At 51.5% G+C, this 20,934-nt stretch overlaps 1 protein-coding gene across 3 annotated transcripts in view; it reads right to left on the bottom strand.

Moving 5' to 3' along the window:
* CUX2 (cut like homeobox 2) overlaps positions 1-20,192 on the bottom strand; it is a 219,403-nt gene extending 199,211 nt beyond the window's left edge. The window contains exon 1 of one of the 3 annotated variants that reach the window (XM_037817332.1): positions 20,040-20,192. The gene's annotated coding sequence lies outside the window, so the exon portion shown is untranslated. Of the gene's footprint in view, positions 1-17,661; positions 17,711-19,809; positions 19,847-20,039 lie in introns of those variants that run through there. The other 2 variants (XM_037817333.1, XM_037817334.1) reach the window with 2 other exon arrangements.
* Positions 20,193-20,934: the final 742 nt, after the last annotated feature.

Genomic DNA, 20,934 nt, shown 5'->3' with positions numbered 1-20,934 from the left:
CCCGTTTTACAAATAAAGACTCAGAGAGGGCAAGCCCTTTGCCTGAGGACACACAGCCAGAACTGGATCCCACAGTTATCTGGCCTTAAAGCTCAGACCCTTCACCATGGCTCTGTGCCCTCCCGAGCCGAACCCACACGCAGCCATGCAACAAAAGGTGACTGAGCCTGTAAGAGGGGCCAGGGAGAGCTGGGTGCTGGGGAGACAGCAGGGAAGGTGACAATACCCGGCTCTCCCCTTCCAGTGGGGAAGAGACAGAGGCTGAAGCCTCCCTCAGTCTCCAGGGTGGCGGGGGATGGGAAGAGGGAACCAGGACAGGGTTTTCACGACACAGAGTTCACCTTCTCCCAGAGATCATGGGAGCCCTCCCAGATCCCCCCAGCCTTCCCAGCTGTCCAAAACTTCTGGTCCAACGGGGCAAGACAGACATTCATCAAACAATCACATAAATCATTCCTCTCACTTAAAACGGCGGTGCCACCAAAACCGGATACTGTTGCAGATCCCCCCAAGCTTGAAGCAATAGAAGTTACTTACCTGGCCCCAGAGCTGGGCTCTGACGAGACCCTCAATGCCCGGCTCTGCCAGCTCCCGGCTGGTAAACTTCTCCTGACCTTCCAGCCACGACGAGGCAGCCGGGGCAGCTCGTGCCGGCCCAGCTCAGCCTCTGCTTTCCCTCCGTCATGCAGCACTCGGAATTATCGATTCTGCCACTGGAACTGCCGGGATAATTTTGCTTAGCTTCAAATACCTGGCTCTCATGAATTCCTTGGCCAGAAGGTTATAAAGCTGCCTCTAAAACATGGGGGAAAGATGAAGCCTGCTTATGGTTGATAATACACTGTACCCTGTCCGTCAAGCTGCCCGTCTGCTATTGAAAGTTCACTATTAGATACTTATTTAAACAGCCTCGCAAGGCTTCCGAGGAAAGTGCAGTTATGCATTTTTTCCCCTCCTTGCTGGCACGCACAACTATAGATAAACATCAATTCACTCCTGCGGATCACAGTCACAGCAAATAAATTTTTCAGGAAGCTCAAGATGTGCACAAAGGCTCCGCCAAGATCCCATTTCACACAACATCAATGTCTGGCCTCCAAGAAATAAAAGCTCTGAGGTGATCGTCGCTAGGGCAAAATTATCAATTGTCAAGTCACTTTAAAGAGAGAAAGAAGACGGGGATTTCAGAGAGACATTTCCCCCTACAGCTTAAAAATAGGTGGACGGATGGTTATTTCACCTGTAAATTAACCATGGGGATTTTTTCCCCCCCTAAAAGCCCGGGTGTCCACCCCCAAATTTCCAGCGCTGGCCCTGCTGTCCCGGGCGAGCTGCAGCAGCCACCGCTTGGCGGGCGGGTTCCGGCTTCCAGCTGAGTTCAGTGACTTTGGTGACTCAGGTTTCAGGTTATTTTTACTTTCTCAAAGTGGGTTTTTTTTTTCCCCACCACTTTTAGAAGTGGCAGACGAGGCTTGTCTATTATAAAATATTTGTTGCAAACACACACACACATACACACACACACACACTTGCGCGCCACCCCACACACAGTTCCTGTCTGTAAAAATCTCAAGTTGATGTGGTGCGAGGGACGGGAGAAGGGGAGGCTGAGACACCCCCGGACGAAAGGGGTTTATGTAACACTCGTCCTTGGTGGGACGAGTTCTGCTGGCGTGGGTGGGAACTAGAGTAGACTGCTTTACAGATGGGGAAACCGAGGCACGGGGGAGCCTAAGGAAGGGAGAAGGAGCACAGAGCAGTGGACTTGGATGGGCCTGGATTTGAATCTCCACTGCACCCCACTTTCCAGCCAAGTGGCCATGGGCAGGGAATTCAAACCTGCCCAGGCCTCGGTTTCCTAATCTGTAAAATGGAGACTGCAGCAGTCCCCAGCTCGTAGGGCCACTGTGTAGATCAGCTTCTAAATCTATATTCGTTCACTTTACTATTAAAGGGCTCAGACCCTCCTAGTCAAGCTGGCAGGAACATGGGCTGGAGTTGAGGGCAGCGGGCAGTGTTCTCGGAGTGAGCAGACCCCACCCTGACTGGAGCTCTGTTGCTTCAAGCCACGGCCCTTCTTCCAGGCTCAGTTTCCTCGTCTGTACAGAGAGACCTTGGGCTTGTCGGTCTCCAGTGTTAATACCTGTACGTGGCATTTTCACAAACACCTCGTAAGGAAATGACTGTTATTATCCCCCAATTCACTGGGAAGGAAACAGAGTCTCGGGGAGACGTGATCTGTCAAAGATGAAGGAAACTCAAGGCGGTCCCAGCCCCTGACTAAGCCGCGCTCAGAAGCCCGGGCTTCTCCCACCCACCCGCACGGCCCCTGAAAAGACTGCACGTCTGTGTTGGGGTCAGGGAAGCATTTAGGATTAACACTCGCAGGCTGCTCCCAGCCCAGAGTGGGGGAGACCCCTCTTCCCCACAGACTCCCGAACAAGGGACACTCTCTCCCTCGACATTCCCTAAAGACGCTCTGCTACCAAAGCGGGCAGAGCCGCGGGTGACAGCTGCCTGGGCTTTTCGAAGGGTCCACACTGGGTGGCAAGAAATCAAAAGGGGCCCATCGGGAGGGCGGCCAGGGCGAGGAGCCCCGATCCCACCGGCCCCAGAAGCCCCACTGAGTTTCCCGTGGGCGGACGGCTGGGGGACAGTGGGAGCCGTGGGTTACACCAAGCTCACCGGCGCCGACCCAGCCGCGTCTCCTCCAGGCCTTCGTGGAAAAGGGCACGGCCGGGTGAGGAACTCCTCCCTGGCAGCTTTCTGCCTGTGAATCTCACCTCCCTCCCTGATCAGGAACAACAAGCCCCACTTCCCGGGGTTATTTCTTGCAGCTGCCTCCACTGCTATCAGGCCCTTTGGGGTGAGTCTACTGCACATCCCCTCGGACGTGGAAACTGAGGCTGAGCGTGGAGAAGCTCCTCGCCCACGGCCCCACGTAGCTGGGACGCAGCCGGACACAAGCCCAAGCTGCTGGACGCCATACCCTGTGCCCAGAACACAGACACAGCCCAGCACACAGTAGGTGCTCAATAAATGCTGGTTTGTCTGCTTTGGAGCTGCTGTTTGGTGACGGAGTTGTTTCTCAGGCAAAAGCTAGTCTTCATACAATTAAAAAATGGAAAGAGAAGAAATAGTGTCTCCATGAAGCCAATCTGGAGGTGGCAGAGTAGAAAATCCACAAAACAAAATAAGGGAGGATGTGTCTAACACCAGCAGCCTTGTCCACCAGGGAACAGCCTGGCCTCTGCGGCGCTGGGTCGGGGGTATTTTGTTCGGGCTTCACCGTGGCAAAGGATGCCGAGGGAGGGAGGAGGTGGAGATTATCTCTGTCTTAGAGATGCTCAGACTGAAGAACAGCGAGGTGCACGGCCTCCCCTGGGTCGCCCAAAACCAAAGCCAGAAACCGGCTCACCTGCCTCCTCACTGCTTAGGACTCAGCAGTTTGATTTCTCGCCCATCCCACCCCGCACAGCGGCCAGAGGTGCCGTCTCAAACACCAGTCTCACCTGCATCACTCTTCTGCTCAAAACCCTCCGTGGCTCCCCACTACCCTCTAGATGAAGTCCAAACTCCTCACCCAGCCGCAAGCACCCTGCTGACTCTGTCAGCCCACTCTGAACACACTACTCAAATGCTACTGCCCTCAACACAGTTCCCCAAACCCACCTGCACCCTCCCACCTCTGAGCCTTTGCACCTGCTGTTCCTGCTACCTGGAATAACCTTCCCTGTATGTCCTCCCACCCACTTGGCAATGCTCACTCCTCCTTCAGCTCTTGGCCTAGGTGCTGCCTCCTACAGGAAACCTCCCTGGATCCCTGTGTAGGCCGTATTACATGCCATCCTGCTTGGGAAATCAACAGCCAAGTAGAAATAAAGTTCGGCAAGTCATAGGTCCCAAGAAGCCACACCAGGGAAGCTAATCTGGGGCAAGGGCTCTTATCGGCATACTCTGCTCAGAGCCCTAGACCTAACGGAAAACAGACCAGAGTTCTCAATTTATTGGACTGGGAGTAAAAAGGTACCATATCAGGTGGGCTCTAACTCAAGCTCTGCCATGTACAGGAAATGCGACCATCAAACCTAGTCACTCTGGCCCTTAGTCTCTTTTATTAAAAGTTCTACCAGTACAGGGAGTATGACTGTCAATAATATACTCAGCCACTCTGGCCCTCAGTCTCTTCTTCTATTAAATGGGAACAGCCTCCCCTGTCCTGTGGATATCTTACAGCTCTTGTGGAGAGGAGGAACAGTAGTAACAGCTCCTTGAAATGTATTATCTACTATGTTTTTTCATTTAATTCTCATTCCCAGAAGGGGCAACTGTGTCTCGGCAAAGAGAAATCACTTTTCCAAGGTCACAGTCTGGTGATCTGCAGAGCAAGGACACCATTGCAGGGCTGCTGGACTTTGCTTCTAGAGCCTGTGCCCTTGATCACCACGTCACGGGGCAGGAGATGCTCTAAAAGCAATACGTGAGACAAATCATAGGAACTGCGATCCTCAGTGCAGAAACCCAGAGCTGGAAGGGGTCTGGCAGGCAAGTCCCTTAACCTCTCTGAGCCCACCTTCCTCCCTGCAAAAATTGTGGCATCATATCCATCTACTTCGCATGGTTGCTCTGATGACGTGAGTGAATGTACCGAAGTGCCCTGAAGTAGGGCTTCAGTTCACTGTGCTTTTAAATATTTAATGAAGTGCTTTCAAGTTCTTCACTTTTTTTGTAATTAAATTAAACTTATTTGGAGGTCACTGCAGAGCCACATGCAATTACAAAAAACAGATGACCTATACCCTTCCCTCAGCTTTCCCCAGTGGTCACACTTTGCAAAACTTGGGTGAGTACAATATCACCGACACGGTTGGGATATAGGACGTTCCCATCACCACCAGGCTCCCTCTCGTTGCCCTTTAACCACATGCACCTCCTCCCCTGCCCCCCAACCCTTGACCCTTGGCAACCACTAATCTCTTCTCCATTTCTATAACCTTTGCCATTTCAAGAATTTTATAAAAATAGAATCATATCTAGGCACAGAGGATAAAGCCACGAAAAAACAAAGACCCTCCCCTCAAGGACAACACAAAACCAAATCACTGAACAGATGACAGCACGAAGGCCGTCCTACAGCAATACACAAAGGAAGGAGATCTCTGGTAAATGACAGAATTTGTGGCTGCTCTCACGAGCCAGGCCAAGCACCAAGCCCTTTGGATGCCCTTTCGCAAGGAAAAGCACCACCTTCTAGTTAAAAGTGCGCTGCCCGGGGATGAAGCAATAGGCCGCTGGGCCAGAAGAATGCATGGCAACTCGTCGTTCAGGCCCGTTTCTTCAGGAAAGTTCCTTGCGATGGTGCAATTAGCCCATGATGTTCCTGTTTCATGGGCTTTGGCAAACATCCTTACTTCATATGACAAAGAATATCGAGTCATTGTTTCTTGAACTCCTACTATGTTTGTTCAGCATCATTCTAAGAATTTTACACACATCATCACTTTTAATCCTCATAAACAACCCTCATAAATAACTGCATGTTTACCCCATTTCACCGAAAAGGAAACAGAGGTTCCAAGAGGTCAAGCAACTTGCCAAAGTGTTTACACCTGGGAAGGGCAGAGCCAGGATTTGAACCCTGGAGGACAGGGAGAGTGATTTTGATGACCTAAAAAAGAAGCCCCCTTCCTCTCACTTCCACGCTAGGGTCTGTGACATTAAAGGCCTGCACCACACACCTCATTAAAGGCCCCGGGCGGTGACCAGTTCCAACATAAATTGGACAGTTCCTCATTAACGATGAAAGGCCTAAACGCTGATCACCTCAATCAATATGACTAAGCTCTCATCATTACACCAAGCAATAATCAGGTCAGCCGAACCTACTGCCTCTTCTCAAAATGCTTCCCTCCTTGAACCACCTCAGGCCACGCGAGTCCAGAGGCCAGGGGGCCGAGCACTTTCCCCATCAGCGGAATAAACTTCAACTTAAATTGTGAACTCCTGACACCCACTGCTCTTGTGGCAATAAAAACACCAGCCATGATATAATGCACTTTTTAACCTCCGGTGTCGCCAGTGCCTCCTGCAGGAACAGAGATCTTGCTCTTTCTCGCTGATAGGGTTGAGCAGCTACCGTGGCCATAATCAGAGAGGTTAACCAGAGGAGACTTGGGACACTACGCTGCCAGGGTCAGGCTGGCACGAGCTGGGAGCCTCTGGCTTCTCCCCCGGCCACATCTGTTCCTGATCCCAGACCTCACGCCGTTGGAGATGTCTCCTGAACCAATGTCACTCCAAAAGGCACCGCACCAAAAGGCGCTCCACCAGCAGTTACCCATGCAGCAGCAGGTCCTGGCTGGAAGGTGGGGAGGCAGCAGGGCATAAGCCCTCTCTGAGTGTGCACCCCAACGGGGTGACACGCCCCACTCCAGTAAATAAGCCAATACCCAAGCACACATGCAACAGACTCTGCGAAGGGAACCGGGGTGGGGGTGGGGGGGTGCTGATAAAAGAATAAAAGGACCAGGTTCGCAGCAGCCTTATCCACAATAGCCAAAAGGGTGAAAGTGCCCATGTCTGTTGATGGATAAATGGATAAACGGAATGTGGTCTAGCCACACAATGGAATATTATTCAGCTGTAGAAAGAAAAGATGTGCTGCTATATGCAACAACATAGATAAACTGTGAAGGCTTCACGTTGAGTGAAATAAACCAGACGCCAAAGGACAAATATTGTACGATGCCACTGAATCTGAAACATCTAGAATAAGCAAATCCATAGAGACAGAAAGTAGATTAGAGGTTACCAAGGGCCGGGGATGGGTAATGGGGAGTTACTGTTTAATGGATAGAGAATCTCTGTTTCAGGTGATGAACAATTTTGGAAATAGTAGAGATGGTTGTGAAGGACAAGGGGAGGGGAAAGGGAAAAAATGTGCTGGAGAGAAAGCGTTCAGAGAAGGCCCCTTTGAGGAGACGGGAACTAAAGGAGCCAGCCAGGGAACAGAGTGTGCAAAGGTCCTGAGGAACAAGGGAGCTCAGAATATTCCAGAAACCAAAAGCATCCAAGAAATTTCTTGGTCTTTGTCTTCTTCCACACCCCCCCTCCCTCACTCCCACCCACCCTGATGTTCCAGTTTGCTAATGCTGCCATTGTGCAAAATACCAAAAATGAATTGGCTTTTAGAGAGGGGGTGTCCTAGTTTGCTAATGCTGCAGAATGCAAAACACCAGAGATGGATAGGCTTTTATAAAACGGGGGTTTATTTCACTACACAATTACAGTCTTAAGGCCACAAAGTGTCCAAGGTAACACATCAACAATCAGGTACCCTCACCGGAGGATGGCCAATGGCGTCCGGAAAACCTCTACTAGCTTGGAAGGCAGCTGGCATCTGCTCCAAAGCTCTGGCCTCAAAACGGCTTTCTCCCAGGACGTTCCTCTCTAGCAAGCTTGCTCCTCTTCAAAACATCACTCCCAGCTGCACTCTCTTTTCTCTCTTTGAGTCAGCTCATTTATATAGCTCCACCGATCAAGGCCCACCCCGAATGGGTGGGACCACGCCTCCATGGGAACATCTCATCAAAATTATCTCCCACAGCTGGGTGGGGCACACTCCAAGCAAATCTAACCAACACCAAAAACGTCTGCTCCACACAAGACCACAAAGACAATGGCATTTGGGGGACACAATACATTCAAACTGGCACATTCCACCCCCTGGAACCCAAAATGACATTATCTTTCCAAATACAAAATACATTCATTTCATCACAACATCACAAAAACTTAAATCATTTCAGAAACAAAAGTTAAGTCAAAATCAATTTAGACGTGGTCAGTCCTAAGGCATAATTTTCCTTTAGCTGTGGATCTGTGAACCTAGAACAAGTTATGTGCTTCCAATATACAAAGGAGGGACATTCATAGGATAAACATTTCCATTGCCATAAGGAGAAACAGTAAGGAAAACAGGGTTAACAGGACCAAAACAGTTCCTAAAACCTGCAGGACAAACTCCATTAGATTTCAAAGTCTGAGAGTCATTTACAGAACGATGTTGCATCCTTGGGGCTTGAGACAGCGGGAGTCTAACCCTTCCTAAGGGCCTTTTCGGCAGCCCTTTCCTCTCCAAACGCTTAGGTGAGTGCTCCAACATTTCCACACATTGGGGAGACCACCTTCTCGGCCCCACCCTCCTCAAACATCGGGGCAGCTCCCGGATTCCCTTCCATCTCCGGGGCACACGCTCAACCCCTTCAGAACAGTGTGGTGGCAGCCAGGCTCTCCCCAATTCCCTGGAAATGTGCTCCACCCTCTTTGGGACCCGAGGTGGCAAAACTCTTCCAGAGCATCCAGGCGGAAAGCCCGCCCTCGACCTCCAGGGCAAACTCACCCTTTCCATGCATGTGGGCTGCTCCACTCTCCCAGCCCGAGACCTCCTGACTCCAGACCTCAACCTCCATGGCTCTGTCTTTGAAGAGATTTTTCCTTTAATTTTTTCCTTGTCTGTCTCCTCCAGTCCAGACTGGCAATGGCTCCGTCTATAAAGATCTCGCAAAAATTCTGTTGGCTTTGCATGAAGCATGCAGGGGTCAAAGCCATCAGACAATAGGACTTTCCACAAATCCTTTCTGCTTAACTCCTTTTCCAATCTTGGCTTGTACTGAAATGCGGCTGGCTTCCACGTTTGGTTACATCCTCATGTTGGGCTGTAGCTTCTGGGATTCCACCCCCTGGAAGCCCGTAATTTTCCAAGCCATCAGCTTCTGGTTTCTTGGAACCCAAGAGTTCAGTTCTAAGTTTATCTCTCTCTGCTCGCATTTTACTATAAGCTGCAAGGAGAAGCCAGGGTATATCTTCCACACGTAGTCTGGAGATCTCCTCAGCTAAGTATTCCAGGTTGCCACTTTTAAATTCTTCCTTCCATCTGACACCAGGACTCAATTTTGCCAAATTCTGTGCCACTTTAAAACAAGGATCGCCTTTCTTCCAGTTTACAACAACACATTCACCATTTCTGTTCAAATCCTCATCAGAAGTATCTTTAGAGTCCATATTTCCACAAACAGTCTCTTTAAAGCAGTTTTGGCCTTTTCTATCAAGCTTCTCACAATTCTTCCAGAATCTTCCCCTTATCCATTTGAAAAGCCGTTCCAACATGTTTGGTATTTGCAAACTCAGCAGCAAAAGCACCCCACTTCTCTGGTACCAAAATCTGTCCTCACCGGAGGATGGCCAATGGTGTCCGGAAAACCTCTACTAGCTAGGAAGGCAGCTGGCATCTGCTCCAAAGCTCCGGCCTCAAAACGGCTTTCTCCCAGGACGTTCCTCTCTAGCAAGCTTGCTCCTCTTCAAAACATCACTCCCAGCTGCACTCTCTTTTCTCTCTTTGAGTCAGCTCATTTATATAGCTCCACCGATCAAGGCCCACCCCGAATGGGTGGGACCACGCCTCCATGGGAACATCTCATCAAAATTATCTCCCACAGCTGGGTGGGGCACACTCCAAGCAAATCTAACCAACACCAAAAACATCTGCCCCACACAAGACCACAAAGACAATGGCATTTGGGGGACACAATACATTCAAACTGGCACAGGGGGTTTATTTGATTACAAAGTTACAGTCTTAAGGTCATAAAAGTGTCCAATCTAAGGTATCAACAACAGGGCACCTTCAGAGAAAAATGGCCAATGGTGTCTGGAACACCTCTGTTGTCTGGGAAGGCAAGTGGCTGGTGTCTTCTTCCTTTGTTCCTAGGTTGTGTTTCAAAATGGCTTTCTCCCAGGACGTTTCTCTCTAGGCATCTAGGGGGATTGTCTTAGTTTTTCCAGGTAAACTCTGGAGTAGCAAAAGTCTACTTTCAATGGCTGTCTTCAAAATGTCTCTCTTGCCTGAAGCTCTTCAAAATAGCACTCTTAGCCGCTCTCTGGTCCTTCTGTTTGTGAGCTCTTTTATAGGACTCCAATGATTAAATCAAGACCCACCCTGAATGGGCGGGGTCCATACCTCCATGGAAATAATCTACTCAAATGTTTCACCCACAGTTGATTGAGTCATATCTCCATGGAAACAATCAAAGGATTCCAATGCAATCAACACTAATACTTCTGCCCCACAAGATTGCATCAAAGAACATCACATTTTGGGGGACATAATACATCCAAACCAGCACATCTGGCTTCCGTGATGTTTCTCAAACCTTTCAGGCCCATTTCCCCCTCTGGGAAATGTCTGGAACACCCTCCCCCTCCCCACCCCTGGCTCTCTGCTTGGCTTACTCCACGGCATGTGCCGGTAAATGCTCAGCCAACAGCTCTCTGGGAGACAGCCCTGATTTGTGGCATTTGCCAATTTCCATGGTGTAAATGCTCCCATCACGGCCGACTTCAAGCCACCAATGTGATGTTGCTGAACAAGGAGCTGGGCACACCTGCACAATTGGCTCTTGTGAGCCGATATAAGCCCACTCCAGCAAACCACGGGCTGGCTCTCTCATTTCCTGCAGTTCTTGAAACGTCACCCCTCTCCCCTCATCCAAACAGCATCCCTCAATCTCTGCCCTCTTTCCTGTTTTACTTTACCTTACCAACCTTATCACATCTAATGTCACGTATTTCCTGTCACTCCCTGTCTAGGTCAGCTCACAAAGGCAGGGAATGTTGCCCGGCTCGTTCACTGCTATATCCCCAAGGCCTCCAACAATGCGTGGCAAGTAGTAGGTGCTCAATAAGTATTAAAAGAATAAAAGAATGACAAGAAATCAGTGTGGCAGGTGGTGAGCGTGAGGGAGAGTAGACAAGATGGGGCTGAAGACGGTCGGTAGGGGCCGATCACCCTGACGAGAGCTTGACGTCTTTCACCACCACAGAAGCTTCTAGAAAGTTCTGAGCAGGGGGGCAATGAGACTGATTTGTGTTTTATGAAGACCCCTTTGGAGGCTGTGGGGGCAGAGGGAATAGTGGGGGAAACCAGAGGGTATAAAAGCGGAAGCTGGGAGCCCAAGGGGTCCTCAAGGCCTCCCCAGGTAGGAGCAAGGAGGGGGCAGGGAGCCTCAGTGACAGCGGCATCTGCCAATCTGCCCCCCACGTGTTCCTCATTATACAGTGCAGCCGCGGCCGCGAAGCTTTTGCAGCCATTCTCATCCCGTTTTGCTTTTAAAATAGAAGTTTCCTGTGAAATTGCAAATAATTCATTGCTGAGAGTCCTTAAAATGTTCACAGGTATTTAAAATGCTATATAATCAAGTTCACAAAAATATAAAGTGTAAGCGTTAAAATACTTTAATGTTTTAATTAAAACAGACCACTTATGCCCTGGCTCTGCCTATTACTATTTCCATAATAGCCGGTGGCCTGTTCAAGAAAAAAAATTTTTTTAATTGGTCTTAAAAAAAAAGATAGGAAAAGTGAAGTTTCCTCTCTCCAGTGGTGCACCGACGAGCTGCAAGTCATGCTCCTGCAGTGTTGACAGCTGCTGATGGCTGAGGAGGGTGGGCATCTGTGGGCCCCTCCAGCTGTCCCTCTGGAAAGAGAGGGTGCTGGGCAAGAGTGGGAGGAGAAGACGCCAGAAAGCCTCTATGTCTCGGTTCCGAGAATGCTCACCGAGTCAGACCCCGCTGGTGTAGGCCAGGAGGGAGGTCTAATTTCCCTGTACTGTTCAAAGACGAGTCAAGGGCATATCTGGCAAGACAACTTATTCCATGCTCTTCCCTGGCCCTTCCCCCTGCAAACTTCTACTCATCCTTCTGTACTCTGCTCAAATGTCACCTCCTCAGGAAAGCCTGCCAGAAATACCTCTGACCCCAGCACTTGGGGAAACCCTCCTGCTGCATGTCCTCTCAGCTCTCTGCCGGAGATGGTACCAAGGGGCGGCTCGTAGTGGCCAGTTGCCATGCCCACGGTGAGCAAGAATGAGCAGGTTCTCTGTACCATCGGCGGCAACCTCTGACCAGTGCCTTGGTCGCTCCTTCCACCCTCCTCCCAGCCCCGCGTGGTCCCCTTTCATAGCACATAGCACCGCCGGCACTCATATGTCACCATGGGTTTGCTTGCTCAGCGTCCCCTCCTCTACCCGGCTGTCATCTCCAGGAGACAGATACCATGTGGTGCCCACTCTGTTTGTGGCATGGAGTCAGCACTCAATAAATGGCATAGAACATCATCTCTCAACCTCCTCCTGAATCTTGGTCTTTTTTATGCAAAGTGCTTCCTAACAAGCTCATTCATTCATTCATTTAATCATGCATTTAGTACCACTTCTTCCCCCTAAATGAGCCTCTGGGGTTCCCCAACCCCCTCACCTGAAAGGGTTCTTCCTTTCCCATCAGGCCCTGGGCCTTGGCCCCTGACAACCAGGTATCAACATCCCTCTCCCTCCTGCACAGCCTCCTTCCCCAGCAGCCCCCTAGTCCCTGGCAGGCCCCTCGCAGCTATCCCGTCCTTCCCCACCCCTGCCCCCGTTCTGAGCTGCACACCCTCCCCCTGCTCCCATGCAACCTATAGTGGTCCTCAGCTGGGGCAACTGTGTCCCCCAGGGGACACTGGGCAATGTCTGGGGACGATTCAGGGGAGACAACCAGCCAAACACCCAGCAATGCGCATGCCAGCTCCCACCACAAAACGGTTGAGGGGGAGAAAGTGTGCTAGAAGACTCTTTCAAGCACAGCTCTGAGTATTCATGCCCCTGCTCAAACACCTTCCCCGGCCCCCCACGGCCCTCCAAGCCCCTGCCGTGATACACAAGCGCCCACCGTCTCCCAGGCTGGACACCCACATCTCCCTCCCACCTGCGGGTCTGAAGGGTCTGCGTCTGCTTCCCAGCTTGGGGCCCGGCCTTCCCAGCTGCAGGCCAGGCCGCCTCCGCCTCCCGGGGCACCTGCCTCCTCCACTTCCCCACACGCCCGCTTTCAAGCACATAAAAGGCCCCGACACCCGTCCAGGCTCCCCGGCTGATCCAACTGCTCAGTCCCCTTGTCCCCACAGCCCTGGGCTTCAACCCTACACACACACACACCCCGGGCCACCTGCCACCCCGTCCAGCACTGGCCACTGCTGCGCCTCGGCCTCCTCACGCTCTTCGGGAAACTTGGTTTTACTCGTGTCTCCCCCACAACGACCCCCGTACAGTGCTGGTGTTCAGAAACAAATTAATTCAAGCACCTCTTCTCTCTGGAGTTTCCAATCCAGAAAACTCCAAACGCGAACCCACTCTGGCCGTGGGCCTCGACTTGGACCAACTCCGACACCTTTACCCCGCCCTTCCGAGCGCCGTGGTTTTCCACTTTCTCCCTCTCTCTCTCTCGCCGTCATCGCGGCTCAGTGCCAGCCCTGAACACGGTGCCCCCCAGCCCCTGCTGTCCAACCCGCCGCCCCCAGCCCTCCCGACGACACTCCTGCTCTTCTGTAGCAGGTTAATTTCAAATGACAGAACGATATGTTCTCTACGCGGAAAACCCAAAAACCTCCTGAAGAAAAGGAAGCACAAAAATCGCCTATAATCTTGCCCCTCAAAGAAATGTGCAAAACCTGCCAGGCTCATTCGGCCCAGCGGGTGAAGACGCTGGGGTGTTTAGGCCCCAGGCCTGAGAGCTGAGGGCGCTTCCTGGGGGTCCTGCTCTAGCACTGCCGGCCGGCCCACCCTTAGGTGGCGTGGCCTCCAAGGTTCTGGAAAGAGCCTCCGGGCAGAGAGGCAGCCGCTGGCAGGTGGAAAGGTCCAAGGGGAACAGGCGGCTGCAGCTGCTGGCCTGCCTGGGTCTGCTGGACGGCACGGTGGACACCGGCTGACCACTGCCCCCCGCATCCAGCACCAGCTCCCAATTCTCATTTGGGCTCCTTTCCCCACCTCCCCAACCCTCTTCAAACTGTCACGAACATCTGTCTTGCTTTTGGGGCCACCAGCCTGGGAGTCTCCTTCTTGTGGGTGGAGAAGCCCCCTCCTCGTGTAAGTCTCAGTGGGAGATGGAGCTGGTTTCTGGAGCTTGCAGTCACGAGTCCTGACTGGGGGGGACCCTCCTCAACTCCAGGGGTGGAGCTCAGGACCCAGGCCCAGGCCAACGAGCAAATGTCATTTCTCCGGGCAGGAAAGGCTCTGCTTTTCTAATTTATAGAAATTACACTGTGTATGTGGTGGCTTTTATCCACAGAGCAATGCACTGCAGAAGTTTCCCTGGGACAATAAGTACCGACTGGTCTTTCTCGCCTAAAAAAGAAAATTAAAATTTGCATGCTTTTTATAAAATAAACACAGAATTTGAGAAGCCCCTTAAAAAAGGTGGAATCCCAGAGGGTGCTTGCAAACCTTGGCTGCACATTCTGGGTGGACAAGAGCTGGAGGCAAACCAGGAGAGTGGTGCCATCACCACTGCAACAGCCAACCAGGAACGTTCACGGACGGCGAGAGCTGGACCCAGGTCCCAGACACCAGCTCCACTTCCCAGAAACACTTCCATAACCAGGGGGTCCTCCATTATTCATTTTATACCTATAGCTATAATGGCTCCCATTTCTTGAACAATTACTGTGTCAGGAGCTGTACCAAGAACTCGACATCCACATCACTGAATCTTCGCAACACCTCTATAAAAGCTATTATCAGCAGCATCTCCATTTTACAGGTGAGGAAAATGAGGCTCAGGCAAGCTTAGAAGCAGTAATATTAGTAACAGTAATAAAAATGCACATTTGTGGAGTGCTTACTATGTATCAGGAACTGTGCTAAGCACCTTATATTATATTGAGTTATTTCATTCATTCATTCAGTAGATATTTACTGAGCACCTAGTATGTGCCCACTGCTGTTTTGGGTGCTAGGAAGACAGCAGTAACCAAAACGGATAAAGATTCCTGCCTTCCTGGAGTGACAGTCTAATGATGGGAATCAGTGAACAAGATCAATGGGTGAATATATGTAATATATTCAATCATGGTTGAGTGCTAAGGAAGAAAAAAATAAAGCAGGGAAGGGAAGTGCGGGAGGAGAGGGGGGGAGAGAGAGAGAGAGAGAGAGAGAGCGCGCGAGTGTGTGTGTGTGTGTGTGTGTGTGTGTGTGTGTGTGTGTGTCTGTGTGTCTGTGTGTGTGCTGTGAAATTTTAGTTAGGAGGCCAAGGAAGACCTTGCTGAGAAGGTAACTTCTGCTTAAAGACAGATGAAGTGATGGAGCGAGCCACGCTGCCATCTGAGAAAAGAGGAAACAGCCAGTGCAAAGGCCCTGAGGCAGGAGTTTGCCCAGCCTGTGCAAGGAACAAGGAAAAGGCCAGGTATTATCATTCCCATCTTACAGAGGAGGAGCTGAGGCCTGCAGAACTGCAGTGACTTGCTCAAGGTCACCCAGCTGGCAAGTGGAGGTGCCAAGACGAGAAGCCAGGACTTCTGACACTTGATCAGATGGTTCTTTCCCCCTAGAGGCCTCAGTGAGCAATTACTGTGAGCCACGCACGGATTGAGGTGCTTGTGAGAGCCTGCTCATCACCACGGAGGGCTGCAAAGTGAGGTGTCCTGCAATGCAGGCCTAAAGCCACGCTCAGAGCCCTCAAATCATACCAGGTCGACATTTACTGACTGACGGACACACACACATAAAGTAGGCCGGTCTAGCCTCCAACAAAGCAGGTGTGAGAACAGCACTGCTGAGGGTGCGTGAGGATGAAGCTAAGAAACGAGGCCACCCAATCGATGCTTCTTGGGAGCGGAGCACTGGGGCGTGAGAAATCGTTGCTCGTGCCTGGGAAAATCCAGCTCCTGCAAGTCCCACCAAGGCCATACCTCTACCACAGCGACAAGGAGCTCGGGTGGGGCTGGGAAGAGCTGGGCCCCAACCGTGCATCCACTGCATGATGGGGGCAAGCGACTGCCCCTCCCTGAGCCTCATCTGCAGAACGGGGGTGGTGGCAGCAGTCCTTGCTCCAAACACCCCTGAAAACTCAGTGGCATATGGCACCATGTGTTGCAAACAGCGTGCACAATTTTGAGGAGATAGTACATGCCTGTGCTATAAATTCAGAGGATACAAGAGGGGTATAGAGAAGAAACTCAGTACTCCATGCACTCAAGTGCCCCTTCCCAGGGGCAACTGCTGTTGGCAGTTTCTTATGAATCGTTCTAGAGAATTCTATATCAAAAAGTAGTCAAATTTGCTTCTGCATGCAGAGAGAAATTTGTCCGAGGTCATGAGCTTGTAAAAGGCAGTATTTAGACTTGGAGTTCCCAAATCTGTCTGACGTCACAGCCCTAGTCCCCAACTTCTCTGCCTTCCTGTCCCCAGTTCTTCCAGCTTGAAGACAAGTCTGGAGGCCCAGTCCGTAGACGAGTGAGGTTCTGTCACACATAGTCTCTCCACTCCCACAGGCCCAGTCCTGCAGGTGTGGGGCTCCAAACCACCTGAGGCCAGGACCCCAAGCACTGCCTCCTCCTCCTCAGCCACCTGGCCACAGACCTGAATCGCCGAATCCATCCACTCCTCCACACTCCCCTGCTGTGTCCCGGACCAAGCTCCCACCCCACTCGCCAGGAAGGCTGCAGCGGACCCCTCCCTGGTCTCCCAGCCCTACAGTCCACTCTCCTCAGAGTGAGCTTTTCCAGTGCAAAACCTTCGAGCAAGTCACTCTGTTCAAAAACTTTCCATGGCTCCCCAGTGCAGATAAAACCCAACTCCTTCTCCTGCCTAACCGGCCTGTCAACCTTTCCAGTCTTCTCTTCCATCCCTCTCCTCATGTTCACCCCTCTTCCGGCACCCCAGCCTCCAGGCCTTTGCACAGGCTGTATCTTCTGCCTCGAACTCCCTTTCCACTTCTCTTCACCTGCCTCACTCCAACAGACCTTCCTCGAGGACAACTGAAATTAGTTGCTCTCCTTCTTCCTCTCACAGTACTTCTTCTAAGCATCTCTCAACCACTTGGTGCGTTCCGTAATGACAGACTTGTTCTTTCTTTACCATCCTGCTCCCCTGACTAGAACGTAAGCTCTAGGAGGGCAGGAACCGAGTCTATCTCAACAGCTTCATCCCTAGTGGCACACAGTGTGGGCTCAAGCGTTTGTTGAATGAATAAATAAAATAACCGAAAACAACATCCCTTCCCCCAACAATTAACCTCCTATACATTCAATCTATTCACTCCCCCATTTCCACACCATCATTTTGAAAATCCTGGGGGGCAGGGCTGGAAACCCTAGCCACTCCCAGTGCTAAAATGCCTCTGCTGCCCCCGGGCACAGGTTCGACTCGCTTTGTTTCCTCCCTTCTTCCTTGCTGTTTACATTAAGCAAAATTTCTTCATTGGCAAATAAATGCTTTTCCCATCAATAATCACGGATGACTAAATCAAACCTTTAGCTGCTGCTCTTATCTTTTCAACAGACCCATGGATTTCCCAACTAACCAGAAGGTGAATCCAACCACGGCCACTGAGGTGGGAGCTAATCCGGTCAATTCCTTCCCGGAGGAGGGACCTGGGTGGGAATTTGCGTATGGGGCCCCCCCAAAAACAAACACTCTTGTAAATAAAGCCGCCCTCCTTCCTGTCTCCACAATGCAACTCTTATTGACTGAGTCAGGTGTTTGGCTGATTAAAAATTGATCCATTTCAAAATCTAATCAACAGAATAAGGTTCTTTCATATGTTATCAAAAGGGAGCTGCTGACATCGAAAACCAAACCTGTTATTAACCCATGAACTCCGGAGACCCTCTCCTCGCTGCCCCCAAGGAACTGTAAATTATTCAGCGCTCTGGGACCCGGGCCGGGGAGCCTGATGGATTCCGACCAGGGCGGCGGGCCAGGGGGATCGGGTCGATGGCGGGGCCCCACGGGTCCCCTGGGGCCGGGGTTTGAGACACTCAGGGTCTGCGGGCCAGGACTGTGAATAAATTTCCCACGTCCGCCCCGCCCTTGCCAGGCCTGGACCTATGACAGAGGGTTTTTCTCAAGTCCCCAAGCAGGGCGGGCAGGTTGTCACGAGCTGCGGGGACCGGGGGGCTTTGGGGACGAGGGAAATTCCCAAGTTAATAAATTATTTTCCTTGAACTACAGGACAGGAAAAAAATAAATAAATAAAGATGAGGGGGCCATGGCTACATTTTGCAAACAGTTAGGAACGGGCAATGCAGTCAGCTCAAATATTGTACCTCCTCGTGCAAGGAAGGGCTCTGTTGCAACGGGACTGTGCAAAAGAGAAGATGAAAAAAAGCCATCCGTTGGCTGTTTATGTGTCTGGCAGGGCCTGCAGGGGCGATGGGCTCTCTCGCCAACTTCTAGACTCTTTGACCTTGAATTAAAGCCTTCTTAAGAGCCATATCTTATAAAAACAAGGGCAGAGTAAATAAAGGGTTTTTTAAAAAGACACACGAACCCCTGCACCAGAGTTTCCATGCTGCTAAGCAAGCAGGAGATCCAGGGGCAGTGAAGGGTGCACTTGGCAATCTTATTTCAGGGCCAGTATTTGACGGCTGAACCTGATCAGAAGGAAGGAGTTAGGGGGACTCAGGGAGGGATGGAAGGAGACTAGGAACTGGGGGGAGGAGGCTGAGTGATGGGGGAGCTGGGGCAGGCCACTTCCTTGTTCTGAGTTTCTGGGAGTCCCCAGAAGAGTGCAGACACACTGAGCTCCTTGTAACAGGTGCTGCAGAAGCCACCAAGGTGCTGTGAGCTCAGCAGGCAAACAGAGTTTGAATCCTGGCTCTGCCGCACCTTAGCTGCCTGGGCCTGAGCAAGTGAGTCAACCTTGCTCGGCCTCAGTTTCTTCATCCATCAAATGGGGATAAGAAAGCATCTCCGTAGTTTAAGTTCTCCCGATAACCTCTTTATGGGAATCACTCCAATGCTCAGCCAATGGCAGCTGTAGTTACTGTTAATGTTATTAATTGTTATTATTATGCCAAGTGTTTTGCACTCCTTAGAGAGGAAGAGCTTGATGAAGTCGGCAGCCAGTTAACACCCTCTTCCAGGGCATACTCCCAGCCCCAGGGGACCTGACCTTGCTAAGAACCATTATTACAAACTGCCTCTCCAGCACACAAGGCTTCAGCAAGAACCCCAGAAAAGTACCCACACGATACGCGGCTGCGCTGGGAAGCCAGAGGCCAGCGTCCAGATCCCAACTCAGCCACTTTCTGGCTGTGTGACTTCCGGAAAGTGAATCTGCCTCTCTGAGCCTCACTACTCTCACCTTTAAAATGGAATGCTAATAATACCCATCGGGGGAACTCAGCAGAGTGCCTGGCACCCAGGAAGGCTCAGTGAATGCTGGCTATCGTTCCGTCGTCATTAGTATTCATCGGTCAGTTTCCACTGGGTCAAACAGAGATGATTTTGCTTATTTACTAGCAGGAGTTGAAGTGGTGGGGCCTCTCGCTGAGCGACCCTGGGCAGTTGCCCCGCCTCTCCGGGCCCCGGGTTCCTCTCTGATCAGGGCCCATAATGAGACCTGTGAGTACCAGAAGCCAGGGCCCCTGCCTGGCATGGCCACTGCCCTGTCCCCTCAGCCAAGAACAGTGCCTGGCCTACAGTTAGCACTCACTAGATCTGCTCGACACCCTCTTTCCCAGAAAACAGCAGCGCCCCGCACAAACGGTCCGTGGCAAATGAATGGAGAAAGAAGGCGGACATCTCTCCTCCCCGCCGAGACCCAGACACTGACCCCAAACCCTGAGAACCATACTTTGCTGGGGGGGACACACCAGGCCCACCCACCCTAAACCACTGCCCCAGGCAGCATCGATGCCAGGAGGCCAGAGAGAGGCCGACTCCCTGTCCAACACACTCTTACGGACCATCAAAAATCCTCTCTTAAATAGTAATATACTTACAGGTCTGGCCTCTCCTCAAAGCAAAATCACCGTCCAGGGGCCTGAGATCTGATCACATTGGTCCTGTCTGAGGTATAACTCGCAGGTTCTCTGCCCATCACTGCCTCAGGCCTGATGGAGAAGGTCCGTGGGGACCCAATGAATGAACGCTGAGTCCCGGAGGCTCTGGCCGGGCAAAGGAGGCAGTTCTGGGAGCCCAGGTCTCACCCCTTGGCCGGGGCCAATCTTACCTCCTCGGGTGGGCCAGAGGCTCAGGTCTCAGGAGGCCTCAGGCCTGAGGCTGAGGGGGGCCGTATCCCACCCCCAACCTCCACCCTCCCAAGGAGTGGCCTGAACTGGTGGGCACCTCACGGTGGAAGGACTCCCAGGCCCAAGCCAGGTCCTCCCGCTGCCGGGGCCGCCGTCTGCTGTTTACCTGCTGCCTGTTTTCCTCATGACAGGCCTTCCAAGAACTCCAGACAGAAATCAATGCAGCTGGCTCTCGGTGCCCGCGCCCCAACCTTTCCCTCCCGCTGCCAAAGTTCAGCTGTCGGTTCCTGTAAAGCTTGGGCAGGCGTTGAGCTGCGCTGAGGGGCAGCCAAAGGTGGGGGCACCTGCTCAGCCCCTGCCCAGGCTGGAGGCCCCAAAGGCTGATCGGGGAGCAGCCAGGAGAGTTTTATCCTATTCTCTTACCCCCATCTTCACTTAGCACATCACAAAAACGGGCAGGGGCCCATGGGTTGGTGGGTGTCGAAAATTCAGAACCTCAACCAGCCCCCGGGGCTCAAGAGGTCCAGGGTGGGGCACAGGAATCTGTGCTTTAACAAGCTCCCACTGATCCAGATGAGCAGAAAAGCTTGGGAAACAGTTTCTGTGCAAAGATTCAGCTCTGGGACGCTTATCACTAAAGTTGCATGGAAGAACTGGAGTTAAAGGATTGTCAGACAAGACATAAAATGCCCAGATTAAATCTGAATTCAGATAAACAACAGATAATTTTTTTAGTATAAATATGTCCCAAATATGGCACAGGACATACTTATGCTAAAAATTATTCCTGGTTTATGTTGAATTCAAATTTAACTGGAAATTCCATAACTTTTTTTTCCAAAATTTGGCAACCCAAACTGATAACCGTTTGCCATC

The sequence above is a fragment of the Choloepus didactylus genome, chromosome 23 (assembly GCF_015220235.1).
Source record: "Choloepus didactylus isolate mChoDid1 chromosome 23, mChoDid1.pri, whole genome shotgun sequence".
Taxonomy (NCBI): domain Eukaryota; kingdom Metazoa; phylum Chordata; class Mammalia; order Pilosa; family Megalonychidae; genus Choloepus; species Choloepus didactylus.
This window is presented reverse-complemented; position numbering and strand designations above follow the sequence as displayed.